The sequence below is a fragment of the Pagrus major genome, chromosome 2 (genome assembly GCF_040436345.1).
Source record: "Pagrus major chromosome 2, Pma_NU_1.0".
In the NCBI taxonomy this organism is placed as follows: Eukaryota; Metazoa; Chordata; class Actinopteri; order Spariformes; family Sparidae; genus Pagrus; species Pagrus major.
Window position 1 is genome coordinate 14,863,208 of NC_133216.1, and position 14,951 is coordinate 14,878,158.

The window sequence follows — 14,951 nt, forward strand, 5'->3', positions numbered from 1 at the left end:
GAGAGGCTCACTGGTGCAGCTCACACTGTGTTGTGCAATAATATAATTCTCACAGAGCGCAGTGAGAATCATAGATTTGCTTTAAATGATGGGCTGCTTTCATCAACTGCAATATGACTGTAATTGGGGTGTTAAAGTGGACATCAGATTTATAAATCTTCAAATATACAGCATTATCGAAGTACATTTATTAAAGTACTATACATATTTTTGAGGTTTTTGTATTTTGTTGGAGCAGCTGACATTTGGGCGAGTGGCGGTGTACACCCTGGACATGTCACCAGTTCATCACAGGGTTGGTCATCAGTTAACCATACCTGTATCTCTTTGTACTGTGGGAGGAAGCCCAAGCAGACACGGGAGGAACACGACAGGCCCTGCCCCAGCCGAGAGTTGACCCTACGACCTTCTTGCTGTGAGGGAACAGCGCTGACCACTGAACTTAATATAAATATATATATTTCATATTTCAGAGGAAAATGCTCCTTTGACTCCATTACATTGATTTGACAGCTATAGTTATTGTTCTTTATTTGCATATGTTTGGTATTAAAGTAATCCAAACGTAACGGAAAGCAATCAAATTACATTACTTTAATATTGTGATACTTGAATTACGCTACTGACTACATTTTTAACAGGTAATTAGTAACTGTATTGGAATACATGTATACATGTAAACCTCCAACCCTGCTTTTGGATTACCCTGATAACATGCAAATAAAGACTACAGAAAATAAATACCAATAAGATAAGATGTAAATGAGCTTTTAGCTACAGATAAGAAGTCAAACAAACAAGTCAAATAATTTTAGTCTTAATAATGAGTGTATTCGATTCCACTCGAGACCAGAGTGATTCTTTGTGAGACTTGTAAAGTGTTGTCATGTGTGCACTTGTGAGTGGTTACAGACTAGTATATCATACTTGTATATCAATTTGTAGTCCTGTCAGTAATCTCCTTTTTACTCAATGGGTCTGTAATCTTTACATCTTTTTTCTAATCTACTAATCTTTTTTCTGTAACTTTAACAGAATACAGTTACCTTTTTTTGTACCCTGATTATGTAATCCTGTTACTCCCCAAGAATGAAAATATGATGAAATATTATACATTTAACTACCCAACAGTGTATAAAATTAAATCTCCACCTTTATCTTTTAATGCACTGCTTAAATAATAATGCATCAATAAGAGTGAAGAAAAGTAATATAAAAACAACAGGCAGCTTTTACTTTGATACTTTAAAGTACATTTTTTTTTTGCCAATACTGTGCTTTCACTTTGGTAAAATGTTGAAATACAGAAGCTCCACTTGTAATTGGTTGTTTTTACAGCGGAGCGTTGCTACATTTACTTCAACCACTGTTAGAAGTGATGGACTTTATGTCATTACACATAATATTATTATTACTTATGCATTCATGTATACTGTAAGTGGCATTTTACTGTTGTAGTTGATCAAGGTAGTGCTGGTTTAACTTATATTGCCATATCTATCATATGTTTTGAATGTAAAATCATAATCTAAAATGTAACAAGTAACTTTATTAAAAATTTGAACACTCAAGTGAAGTATTTCAAGACTGTACTTAAATACGGATCTTACTTACTTTCCACCACTGTTGAATACAAGATACATTAGCTTCAACTCACACTGTTATCTCCAATCAAACACCCCTGAATTATTACATGAATGAAAGTCAAGTTCCCACCATGAACATGGTGTAGTAGCAGTGGATTTCACCTGAACTTCAACACAAGGTGGTGCTGTTTAAACATCTTCTAACCAGACTCCCAGCGTCTAATTTGGGACAGGTGCAGCACATGCAGTGTGGCCAAGACAGGAAGGAGAAAAGACAATAAAACTGGAAACAGCTGAACGAAAGGCTGATTTAAAACCAATGAAGTTTTCAATTGACAGTGATTGAATGCAGCTTGTTACCCTTTAAAATGCAGAAATGTGTTTGTGTGCATGAACATGGGCGTGTGTATGTGTGTGCGATGTTATTATGTGTTTGCTCGGGTGCACCACACCCACCCCTCATGATTGCGTGCACTTTGTAACCCAATAACCCCTTTGCAAGAGAAGTATTTCTTTTCCTTTTTCCATTAAGGTTAGAGAGCTATGTAGTATTATGTAAACTGTACTGAACAATGCAGACTCCTGAACCATGTTACTATTTTAGGAATAATACTTTTGTAGTGTTCATTTAATGTATACAAACAATCCCTCCTCTTCCAGGAACATATACTGCATACATCAGAATCCCCCTCTTCGTCATCATCTCACATCTGTTTTGTTGTGATTCACCATCACATGCTACTTCCTACTCTTTCTCACTTTGCATGTGGACAAACCAACCCTGTCACCACATGGCTTTCTCCTGCACACTCTTGACTCACATGACCTCCTACAACTGCTGTTCCTTTCCATAATGCTCTCTGGCTGCGACTGTTCAGACGGTAAAAACAGGAAGCACATTTTGAAATGCTGTCAGTACACCCGAACGGAGGAAAACCTGAAGCAAAAAGAAGGACACAGTATTGCCTCGGCTCATCAAGCCAGCTGTTGTGCTGAAGTAATCGCCAGCTGCTATTAATAAAGACACAGTTGTTTTAACATCTAAGGCTCTACTTGATCCCACATACACCTTCAACAAAACTGAGCTGTGCTTTGAAAACTAATGTCCTAAGAACTGATTTCCATCTTGTTTGGCTTGTGACCCCTTTAAACAAAGCTATACTAGTCAAATCTTGTTCCACCAGTTTTTGTCCTTCTCAGATGGTTTTATTTGAATATTTGAGGCTGGAAAATGCAAAGCTAAGAAATATGTTCTGTTGATCCTATCATAACTCGTCCGTTTCATCTTGAGATGCAATGAGCAGGTCCGTAGCCCAAGTTTAGGAACCACTGCTCGATAAGACCTTTTGTTTAGAGACTGCTGATAACCACTCCAGTGCATTGAGGAGGGTTGCAAGAGCTTGTAACTCTTTTCCGGTGGTATGTTTCCTATGTGTACACAACCCAATCGCCAGAATAAATGTTAGCATAAATGTAAGCAAAGCCACAGATAAGTAAAAACTGGACGTTTCTTTATGTTGCAACTTTATGTTTGTTTAGGTTCAATTTTCTCTTTCTCTGTCGTCACAACAAGAGATTACAGATGGAGATGGTCCGACTTCTCTGGAAAAATAGCCGATTTTGGTCGCCACAAAAACAGATGAAAATGTCCCCAGGTCTCCTGAGAGATATCCAGTGGTGTGACCTAAACTTCCCCTCCTCCTCCTCCTGATGTGAACGGTGGCTCATGAGAAAACAAAGTGAAAGTGAAATGCCACATTTGGTACAATTGTCAACCTTGGACGTATCTGTGGTTTGCAGAAATGTCAGTTGCTACTGCTTTACTCCCAGTTGATGGATGTGTCAGAGGTAAAAAAAAAACAACATATCCATTGTGAGAGCTTTTGTTTTATTTATTTTTTAGCACTGGTGGAAAAAGTACCCTCTTTGATACCCCGAAGGTTGATAAAGTTCTCTCTACAGTGGCCCAAATGTTTTCAATGTTTTAGTTTCAAGCAAATTCTACCTTTAGAGTCTCAGAGATAAAAAAAAAACATCCAGTGGTTTACAGTTTCCTTACTACAGGACATGACATACAGTAATGGCCTCTCTACAGAATACATACAAAATGTTCTGTACATGCTTGTAAGGATTATCACGTTCTTGAGAATGTATTCATGTAACAATCTGCCCCTAAGGTTGACAAAGTTCTCTCTACAGTGGCCCAGTGTACAAAAAAACGTGATTTAGTGCCGTGCAATATGTCTGTGACGGCTTTCAATTGTTTCTTCCTTACTTTTTCATTTTTGGACGTTTCCGTCTTTGTCAGCTGATGATGAAAAAAGACCTGCATCAGTCTCAGCTGGATTTAAACCGGGCATACCGCGGTTACGTGGTATCCATCCGAACAACTGAGCCTTTTAAATTTCTCAAGAACTTCTCACAAAGTAGTATTCATTTACCACATTTACCACTGCATTGAAACCAGATGTTGGCATGATGCATTTACTGGAGACATATTTCTAGCAAATATACACAAAAATATCTATAATCTACGATGTGGTTATGTGATATTTTCTCATTTTATGAGTTGATGCAGAAGGCCATAAATAAATGAAAAGAATGGATTATGCGGAAAATTAGTGTTTACGGTATCAGTTACATGGGTGGATATTCCACTTCACTGGTGGGAGGAAGATGAACAGGAAACATTCTCGGGAAGGATTCCTGAAGGGGACAACAAAAGTTGTCGGCAGTTATATTTTCTGTACGTCATAGGCTACCTATTGTATTTACACTTCCACAAAACGTGTCATACCACGTTCACAATACGCGTTTATGAACTGAATTTGGAATTTTCTGAGAGGGATTGGATGTTTCAATGTTTGTAAACGTGACACCCCTGGATGTTTTTAAGGACAACCTGGGAAATGTTCCGGCCGTGCTTGTGGCGACAAAAACAGGTGTTTTTACCTCAGGACATCTACAGCGCTGTTTGTGGCGACTGAAACAGGGAGCTATTTTAAGCCAACACACTGTGTTTCTAACCCAAACCAGATGTTTTTTTCTGCATAAACCTAAAACCAATCCTTAGAAACTTAAAAACACATCATTCCACATATTTAATTAGCACAAGTGTTTTCATTGCATATTATTATACACTTTCAAATTATATGTTTTCACTGATAAATGTTATTGAGGGGGACAAATCTCTCTTTTTCCTAGAAAAGGGGGTCCAAACCCACCTGTTCCCCCCATGGTTTCCACCTATAATTAATTACCAGAATGGTTACACAGTTTATCATTCAAAATCAAACTTTTCTACAATTTTAAAGGATAAATATTATGTGTTTTTGTTCTTTACTTTCCCCACAGTGTTTTATTCTTGTGCATGTAAAAAGTCTTGAAGGTTAAAATGGTCAAAGGCCAGTATGACAGTATGGACGGTATGAGAAAACAAATGTGTTTTTTGAGCATTAAAGCATGTAAATCTATTCCAGTAGTAACCCCCCCAAAAATATGAGCCTCAAAATGAGCAGAATATGTCTCCTTTAACATGGTAATAAGCCCTATGGTAGAGCTTTGACTGTTGATTTTAAAAAAGAAGTCCGATTTTGTTTTCCATTTTTTACTTTCTAACAAATTCTACCTTTTGAGTTTCATCATCCAGAGGTTTACAGTTTTCTTACGACAGAACATGACACACAGTAACTACAGAATACAAAAGAAATGTTTAGTCTGTGCTCGTAATGATTATCATGCTCTTGAGAAAGTGTTCAAGTAACAACTTGACTGAGACAATGTGTCAACATAAAGTCTCTCATTGTGTAGTTGGTGTGTATCAGTGTTATGTGCTTACATTACATACACCGTCTCTTACGCAACATCTCAGTCATTGTTGTGCTGTGTGACTGTAGATCACTATCACGCAGACAAATGTGACAAAACATTTTTAATAAACAATAACCTCATAAAGGATCTTCCATCAGTTTTCAAAATTAAAATGGCTGTGGGTTATTATGACGATAGCAGCTGTTTAGAAAAAAGACAATGGCAGTTCAAATGAGATTATGGGTGATTCATCTCTGTACAGCTTTGAGCTTGAATCAATAAAAGACAATGTGGGACACTCAAAGCCAAAAGCATTATTGTTGAGAAAACCCTCCTTAAATGATTGGTTCTCAGAACATAATTCATCTATCGATACATTAGTGAAGTGGTTTTTGCTGGGAAATTCCCACCAGGACCCTGTACTAATTACAGACCACATTGCTTCCAGCTTCCTTTTTCTTGACCATACTGAACTCAGATGCAAACTCAAAACTAAAACACTGTAATAGCTTATGAAAACTGCTGAACTTGTTTTTGGTGCTCAGTATTTATTTCAAATTTCAATTTGAGGATGAACCCCTTGAGATAGATCTCATTTTCAAAGAGGTCCTCAGGCAAAAAAAACATGGAAATGACCATTTTAACAGACATTTCAACAAAACATTTACACAATAATCAACAAAGCAACAAGCGGCATCTGCACTAAATGAATGAGAAAAATTAATTTACACTGCCAGAAAAAATAACATTATGTCAAAGTACTGCGTCGACCTGTAAACTACAAAAAATGAATATAAATCCAATCAATAACAAGAACGAGTACATTTTAGGTCGTAAAAGTCATGCAAAGAAGTGATTGATCTGAGTTAGGCAAATCATTCCAGTGTGGTTGTGCTTGAACTTAAAAGCATGTCTCCTCAAAGATCCTAACCTGATGACTTGATGATGATTTGTTACACAGAACCATCTGGAAACTGTTCAGAACAGTGTTTCTTCAGTCCTGCATGTTTTAGATGTTTCCCTGCTCCAACACACCTGATTCAAATGAATATGTCATTATCAGACTTCTGCATAGCTTGATGATGAGCTGATTATTTGGATCAGGAGTGTTGGGGCAGGGAATTATGAAAAACAGGAAAACATGCAAACTAAGTCCGAAATTTCAATTTACGGCTCACTGCTGCCTATTATATAGTGTGTATGAATGTAACCAGTAATTCAGGACACAGCCCAGGACAATGCCCGCTCTGCTAATCTCCTGAACTTCAATCCATCTGTGGTGAGATGAAGTGAAACAGAATGGAAAGACAAGTGAAAAGTTCTCTAGAAAGGGGAACTACAATTTTTGTAACTCTCTTCTTCCCGTCTTAAATAGCATGTGGGGGTTGGAGTGATATTTCACTTTCATAAAGTGTTTCATTCAACACTCACCCCGGTTGAAGCATTTACAGTAATGTACATCTGCTTAAGAGTTCAACAGAACTACTATGGATTTTTCTGGGTATCCTCTCTGGTATTTCATTTTTAATTCCATGAAACTCAAAATATTTGTCATCGTATTGATGTGCCTCAAACAAGCTGATGGAAGTGGTTGTGATATGATTTCAATATTTTTTTTGTTCATCCCTAAAATTAGTGTTTTGTTTGGGCGTGTGCTCTGAAGAAAGAAAGTTTGTACATTACTGAATATGTTGTTGACTGAGATTGGCATCATCATTTTCAGTTGTTATGTGGAAAAGCTCAGTCTGAGATGACGTCCATGCCAGCTGAGGCCTGTTTAGACAGAGACTACAACAAGTGAAGCTCCTGAACAAAAACCTCTGTTAGCACAGAAGACATCTTCAAACTCCATTATGGTTTGAATTACACCAAACAAGGTAAGCCAACACAGGCCTGGCCCATTACTTCTGTATTATAGGTGCCTGTGTATTGTCTGCAGGATTGGGAAAGCCCTGTCTGTTTCGGTGTAACTTTCCACTGTACCATATCTGTGTGTGTGTGTGGGTGTTGTTTAATGCCTGTGAAACGTTTTTCAGGACTATATATTTGACAGTTTTGGGGTAAATATTTCAGTCTTAAGCAATGAAATCCTTTAAATAATAGAATAAAAAAATTAATTTAAAAAATTCCAGTAATAGGTGAACTGAGAAGTTATTTTATTTTACTTTGAAATTATTTTAAATCAAAGTAAATATAAATATATTTTAAAAATTAGCTAATTTTGTCTCAGTCAAACAAACAATTCTGTTAACAGAACCTAAAGATATAATATGTAACATTTCCACATTAAAACGACTAGTCCTACTGTCTCTTACATGTATATATTTTGTTGATGTGTGAACATACCTTACCCCAAATTTTTCCAACAAAGTTAACACCCAGAGAAATCCTTAATCATAAAGTAACGATGTGTTTTATTTATTCCTGTCAATGGTGTCTCATCTCTTTTGCAACCACTAACTGCTATAACTTCCACTGAAACACCAGATGATATGACGCGAGTGAGGAAGGAACTTTAATGACCTCATCCGTGAACATTTCCACCTGTGGTTTTCATTTGCATTGAAGAGCAACATCTATGAGACTTTTCTACTATAGATCAAACAACAAACAAATAAACCGGATGTTGCAAACATGTCACAGTGGAGCAGTCATTTTTCAGGTTTCCTACATGTTGGGACAGCTGCTGGATACACATGAAACCCTCCACTAGCACCACCTCGTTTTACTGTCACTATTGCACAACCACTGTGCGGTAATACACATCTTATTGTACTGTGGAAACCAGGGATAAACAAATTATTGGCCTGGCCGATTATTGAGAATGATTTTCTGCATTTTTCGGTATCACTGTTTTACAATAAAATAAATTCATTTCAAAATGAATTACTTTGGCTCTGATGCAGCATCCTCTCTGTGTCTTTAGTCACCGCTTGAGAAAAACTGAATAGTTTACTTGAGTGAAACACTTAAAGTATCTCATATTAAATGTACTTAAGTATCAAAAGTACAGGTAAAACTTAATGGTACATAATATTCCCATATACTGTTGGTCGACTGATTATTGGCCTTTTTTAAAATTTGATTGTCGATAAAACACATGAATTAAGATATGCTCTCTGGCTCTGATGCAGTATGCAATCCGCAAGAGCTAGTAACTAAAGTTATCAAATAGATGTTGTGAGTAAAAAAAAAAGGTGGTATAAAGTGGAAGGATAAAGTAGCAGAAAATGGAAATACTCAAGTAGAGTACCTCAAAATTGTACTTAACTGCAGTACTTGAGTAAATTGTAGTTAGTTAAATTCCCTCAATGATTATTCTCAATCTGGACACTAAGATTTTTTATTTTTGCTGCAAACGTATATCGATTCCAAATATCAAATATCAGCTCTGAAAAAAACATATAGGTCGAAGTGTAGTGCAAACTCATACTACTGTTGAAAGCCTGTGGTCCACAGATTTGCACAGCTGCTACACAGTGCTTTAAGTTTCTACTTTTCTTTCCTATTAGAGAAGACAGCAGGGTAAGAATTGCATTGTACTCTTGGATACTTGTTCTGTTGCTCAAGACAAATCTTTGAATCTTGATTCTAGCGAGCTCTCATATCTGGTGGATCTCTTCATTCTTAATTAAACGCAGGTGCTCCAGAGCTCTCATATCTGGTGGATCTCTTCATTCTTAATTAAACGCAGGTGCTCCAGAGAGGTCATCCAGACTGAGCCTGATCGGAGTGACATTGCAAATAAATACAGAGAGATTAAATGAAGCGATGTGCTAACTGCCTGAGTGTGTTCTCACTGTCTCACATCAGCAGTATCTCCGTCACCACCTCCAGCTCTCTGGAGTCAGCTCCGGTTCACTAGACGATGTTTACTGTTATGGATCCTCAAACCTGTTTTGCATTGCTGGTTTCCTGAATGCAAAAACAAACACAAAGAAGGAATTAAAGTCCTGGAAGGCTAAAAACAAAAGAACTCTCAGACATCATGTTATGCACAGCTGAAAACATGTGCTGGCTAATTTAATGATCTGGTGTTTAACATTTCCATGACTCACAGACTTGATACTTATCAATCATACCGTAATCATTAGAGAAGAAATGCAAATACAGCAATCAGACTGCATTAAAACAAAAAGAAACTGTGCAAAGATATGGAAATCTTTTTGTTCTCTCTTACGTTTTCTCTCGTTCACAAACACGTCCTGATGGTGGACCTGTAACAGTATACTGTTGTCTGCTTTACAAACTCCCACACAGTGTTGTACACACACTTATGACTAATGAGACCTGATTGATCTGATTTTCTGTTTTATACTCAGGACTCTGCTTTCAATTATAGATGAAAAGGTCAGACAAAAATGGCCAAGACCGAAACTCCCAGGGCTTGACATACCTTGTAATTGTGGTCAAGACCAAATAATGTGAATATCTCCCCGTCCTCTAGTGAGTCATGAGTTATGATAAATACTTCTTTTACTGACACTGGTTCTTTTCCTGAAAACTGTGACATTCATTGTTTATTTTTTCACTATAAAAAACAAACCCCAATGTTGCTCATTTTATAGTGTGTTGATAGACAGCTAGTTTTCTTTGGAGATCTAGGGAAGGAGGAAATGATGCTAAGCAGACCAAGCATATCCATCTTTTGGAGCTCCAGACAGAACACACACATAATACACATTAATCTTTGCCACATGTTACTGGCCATACTTATGCAAGTGTTTCTTGAATTTATACAGAATATTACATTTTATGTTTTGTTTAGCTAACCTTTTTTATTCTTATTCAGTCGTCTGAGAAAAAACAGCTGCAATCCCTAATTTATCTTTTATGACAGGGTGCAGACAGATGTAAGACAGATAAGTGTTTTTCAATATTATGTAACATGTTTTTATGTTTCTCTCTGATGAAGACATGCCATGTTCTGCGTACATTGATAAAAGTTTTTTATAGTTTGTACGGACTGACTTGTTTTTATTGTCTATGTGAGAATAGACCCAAATTAGCTGGGACCGAAAGTTACAATGTTCTGTTTTATCCACCTATCTATTTATCCACCCATCTCTCTTTATCATCATCCATCCATCTATTCATTCATCCATTTATCTTTTCATTCATCATCCAGCCATCCATTCTTCCATCTGTCTGTCTGTTGTTCACTGATCCATACACCCTACCATCTCTTCAATCTGTCCATCCATCCATCATCCATCCATCCATCCATCCATCCATGGGGAATATACAGCCTGAAGAGGTCTTAACAGGAACATCAAGTTAAAACGCGCGTACTGCAGGCTTTTAACCAACAAAGCGACTGTGGCATTCTTCCTACGTTAATCAGATCTATTAAAACAAGCTTTAGGAAGATCAATCAGCAGGGTTTAAGACATCATTCAATGAGCAGACAAATGAGTGAGGTCACACTCTCTTGGGACCTGAGATTTTAATTTGAATAATGGCTCAGTAAAACACAGAGTAGTTTACTTTGCTTGATTAATTCCATAAAGGCCACTTTTACTACACCTGATTTCAGAGCGTTCTTATAAGATATCCAAACAATGTACAGGCTAAAGTATTTAGAGAGACGTTTCAGACACAGTTTGCCTGTAGTGCTTTTTATCCATCAAAATTGTTTTGGTGTGAGTTGTACCGATGTCTGCCTTCTGTCGAATATAATGGAACTACACGGTTCTCAGCTTGAGTTGCTCATAGTGCAAAAGAAAAAATAAATAAATGTGAAAAACTCAACATTGCCTTTTTCCAGAAATGATGACTAGGTTACTCAAGATAATGCACATGGATCCACATATCTATTCATCCATCAATCCACCCAACCACCCATCCATCCACCCGTCCATCCATCCATCCGTCCATCCGTCCGTCCGTCCGTCCGTCCGTCCGTCCGTCCGTCCGTCCGTCCGTCCGTCCATCCATCCATCCATCCATCCATCCATCCATCTTAATTTAGGATATTAATTTCACCTGGACTGCTTCTTTGATCTGTATGAAACCTGAGAGTCACCACATCCATCCACTCATCAGCCTACCTTCTATCCAACCATTTGTGTGAAACCTGAGAGTCGCCACACCTTTCGACTCTTTGAATAACAAACACCAGCAGCTTCTATAGTAAATGGAAGCTTCGCTGCGCTTAAACTGCTTATGTACTATAATAAGATCTTGTGTAAATGTATGACCTTTACACAAGTGTTATGATCTCTGTGTCTCAGTTGGTATGTTCACAGAGTCATCAGCCTGTTTGGGAAAAGTGTACCAATACATCTACATTTGTTTTCCATCAATGTCTTCTGTTTATTTAAAGGTGCCACGATGGTTTGTTTTATCTGCAGTTCAGCTGTAAACACCCCGCGTGCCATCCAGGTCTTAAGGTGGCCTGCGGTCGTTAAAAGTAAATTAGAGGTTCTGTTTGTCATGGAGGGAGTGAGGCTTGGAGATATGGAGAGAAACTGGGAAGAAGAAACAAAACAATCTCACAGTGGTCCATGCCAGCAAACTACCGCCCACTACCAGCTGTGCAAATGTGCATCAACACTTTCATTTGCAGTATAAAACAAGGAGAAACCTGATCTCTATTCCTGAACGCTGGCACTACGCTGTTATCATTATGTTCAGTCAATTACAGAAACAGCAACAGGAAGCAAGCGAGTGTAATTATTGAGAGTGTACTGAGCACCGAAATTAAATTACTACGCAGCAGTTTGTATTTCTTGGTTGCAATGACTTTATTGGTGCTTATTTTAGGTGTCGTGAAAAGAAACCATTATGGAGCGCAGCGATGGCTCCTCAGGAACTGCGTCATTATTACATCCTCTGTTTGCGGAAATGGTTATGTGTTCATTATCTGCCTTTGAGTCATTTCATGTCCATCAACCGACACATCATCACGGCAGTTTGCTTTAGCTGTTGATTTGTTCCGTGTTGCTCTGTAATTTGACTTCCAGCTCTGACTGCCTTCTTACAATTTGGCCTGCAGATGATTCAATTTGTCTTTAAGAGCCCTCCACACACATGCCCAAGTGTTTTTACTTATTCTTTCTGCTCTGGTTGAAGCTGGCGGATACACTCTTGGAAATCAGGTGGCATATTAAACTACATAAGGACAATAAAGGTGAGATTAATATTAAGAATGATTACAAAGGTGTAAGATGAAACTGGCGTAACAGACTGGAAGGGGAATATACAACCTGAAGAGGTCTTATCAGGAGCATTGAGTTAAAACGCGTGTACTGCAGGCTTTTAACCAACAAAGCGACTGTGGCATTCTTCCTGCATTAATCAGATTAAAACAAGCTTTAGGAAGATCAATCAGCAGGGTTTAAGACATCATTCAATGAGTGGACAAATGAGTGAGGTCACACTCTCTTGGGACCCAAGTCTTTAAATTGGATAATGGCTCAGTAAAACACAGAGCCTTCTTGAGTAGACAGTCGTAATGATGGAAAATCACAAAGCATTTTACTTTGCTTGATTAATTTGATTAAGGCCACTTTTACTACACCTGATTTCAGAGGGAAATAGACTTTTTTAATTCAAAATTTCCTGCAACATGTATGATGATCTGTAAAATATGAGGCGTATGAGATATCCAAACAATGTACAGGCTAAAGTATTTAGAGACGTGTCAGACACAGTTTGCCTGTAGTGCTTTTTATCCATCAAAATTGTTTTGTAATGGAACTACATGGTTCTCAGCTTGAGTTGCTCATAGTGCAAAAGAAAAAATAAATAAATAAGACTAGATTACTCAAGATAATGCACAGATGTTGTTATTATGAGCAGTTTGAGGTAAGAACTAATTTCTTCCCGTAAAACACTTCCCTCTGCATAGTATTACACAGTTGATGTTGTTACCTAAGCTATCGGCATGGTTCCACTTAGTTTAGTTTAGTTTAGTTTATTTGTTTATGATGACGTGGACAGTCTCCTTTAATAAACTTGACAGTAAAAGGAGCAGCTTTAGCCTTTACGCCTAATTTCTGGCTGTAGTCCCCGGTCGGTTGTCAGAATAGGCAATCTTGAATAGCTAACATTACAAGAAGATGCAAGGGATAAAAAGAACAAATCCGAAAAATTAAAAATTAAAATATCAAAAAGGTACATACAAGGCATGGAGCGGCAACAGATAATGACTACGTCACATATCACGTCTGATGGGGGTAAATGTTTGCAGTTGTAGTTATCTGATAGCCATGTTTTGAGGTGTTTAGTGAAGGTGGAGTATGTATTTATGTCTTTGATAATGGCAGGCAGTGAATTCCAGTTTTTTATTGCTCTAACTGAGAGCTTCTGTCGGACACTTTTCAGAAACATTTGACAGCACACGCAGAGTAAAGAGAGTGATCTTTGCCCTGAGGGCTGTCAATCAAAGCATGCTGTCTCTTCCAAAACACTCACACGCTGTTAGAGGATTTACCTCTGTCTCCACTCAGGTATTTCACTGAAGGCTGCAAAACAGCAAAGGACCCAGAGATGAAGATTGAACCAGCAGGGAAACGGAGGCAAAAACAAGCTGGGAGAACTCTTCCACCAGTTTCACCCTTTCTCAGTTGAGACGCACCAAGTGAAATGTAAACTAGCTGAGAGTGAGGCTATTCAAAACACCTTTTCAGTGACACTGCCAAACCAAATGCTTACACAAAGACTGATTGGATTACATTTTTTTCTGAGCTCACATGGGGAAGAATCCAATAATGACGCGATTTTCTGCATCAGTGCAGCTGGGCACTTCTGACTTAATAATCTCGATCTGTCTGCGTTTTTGTCGTTTAAGTGTATACTGCAATACCAGTCAATTATAGGTCAGTCTCATGTAATATGTTTTGAGGCTATGTATAAACTTGTGGGTTAAGATATTTATAACCAGGGTGCTCATAATGCAGCTCTATCTGCTTCTGTTTCTGGATAGAAACGAACACAATATCTTGAAACGAGGAGGAAAAGAGCAGTTGAAGAAAAGTTGAAATTACCTTTAAGACATACTGTGTTGCTAAGTTACAGGGAGCAACGTCACTGGGTGGCGCCTTGTTTAACCTTGAAGTCAGTTGAGCGAACGGTTACCTGCGACTGAGCTCCGGTTTTTCATCTGCCTCTCAACTCAACAACAAAAACAACAACAAGGGTTCGTGGGACTACTGTTTTGCTCACGTACGATGAGATAGTAGCCGTACAACGGGCTTTGCAAAGTTGATGTGTGGTTAATAAACGACGAGCATTGTGGAAACCCCCGACCTGTGTGGTTGCGCACTTTTGGCTAACTTTCTTGTCTCTCAAAAAGCCTCATTAATCAAGATGCACAGACCCAAGCTGTTACACGATCACATTTATCACATATAAAATCACATATATACACATAACCTCATCGCGATCCATCCTGAAAAAAAACACAAGGTCCCTATAACACTGTTTGAAGCTAAAAAGATGGCAGGGTCCGCCACATATAAACAAAGTAAAACAGCATTAACTTGTGTTGTCCTTTAAGGTCAGTTTGTTTATTGAGTTTATTTGGTTTGTTTAGAAAAAAAATGAGTCAAT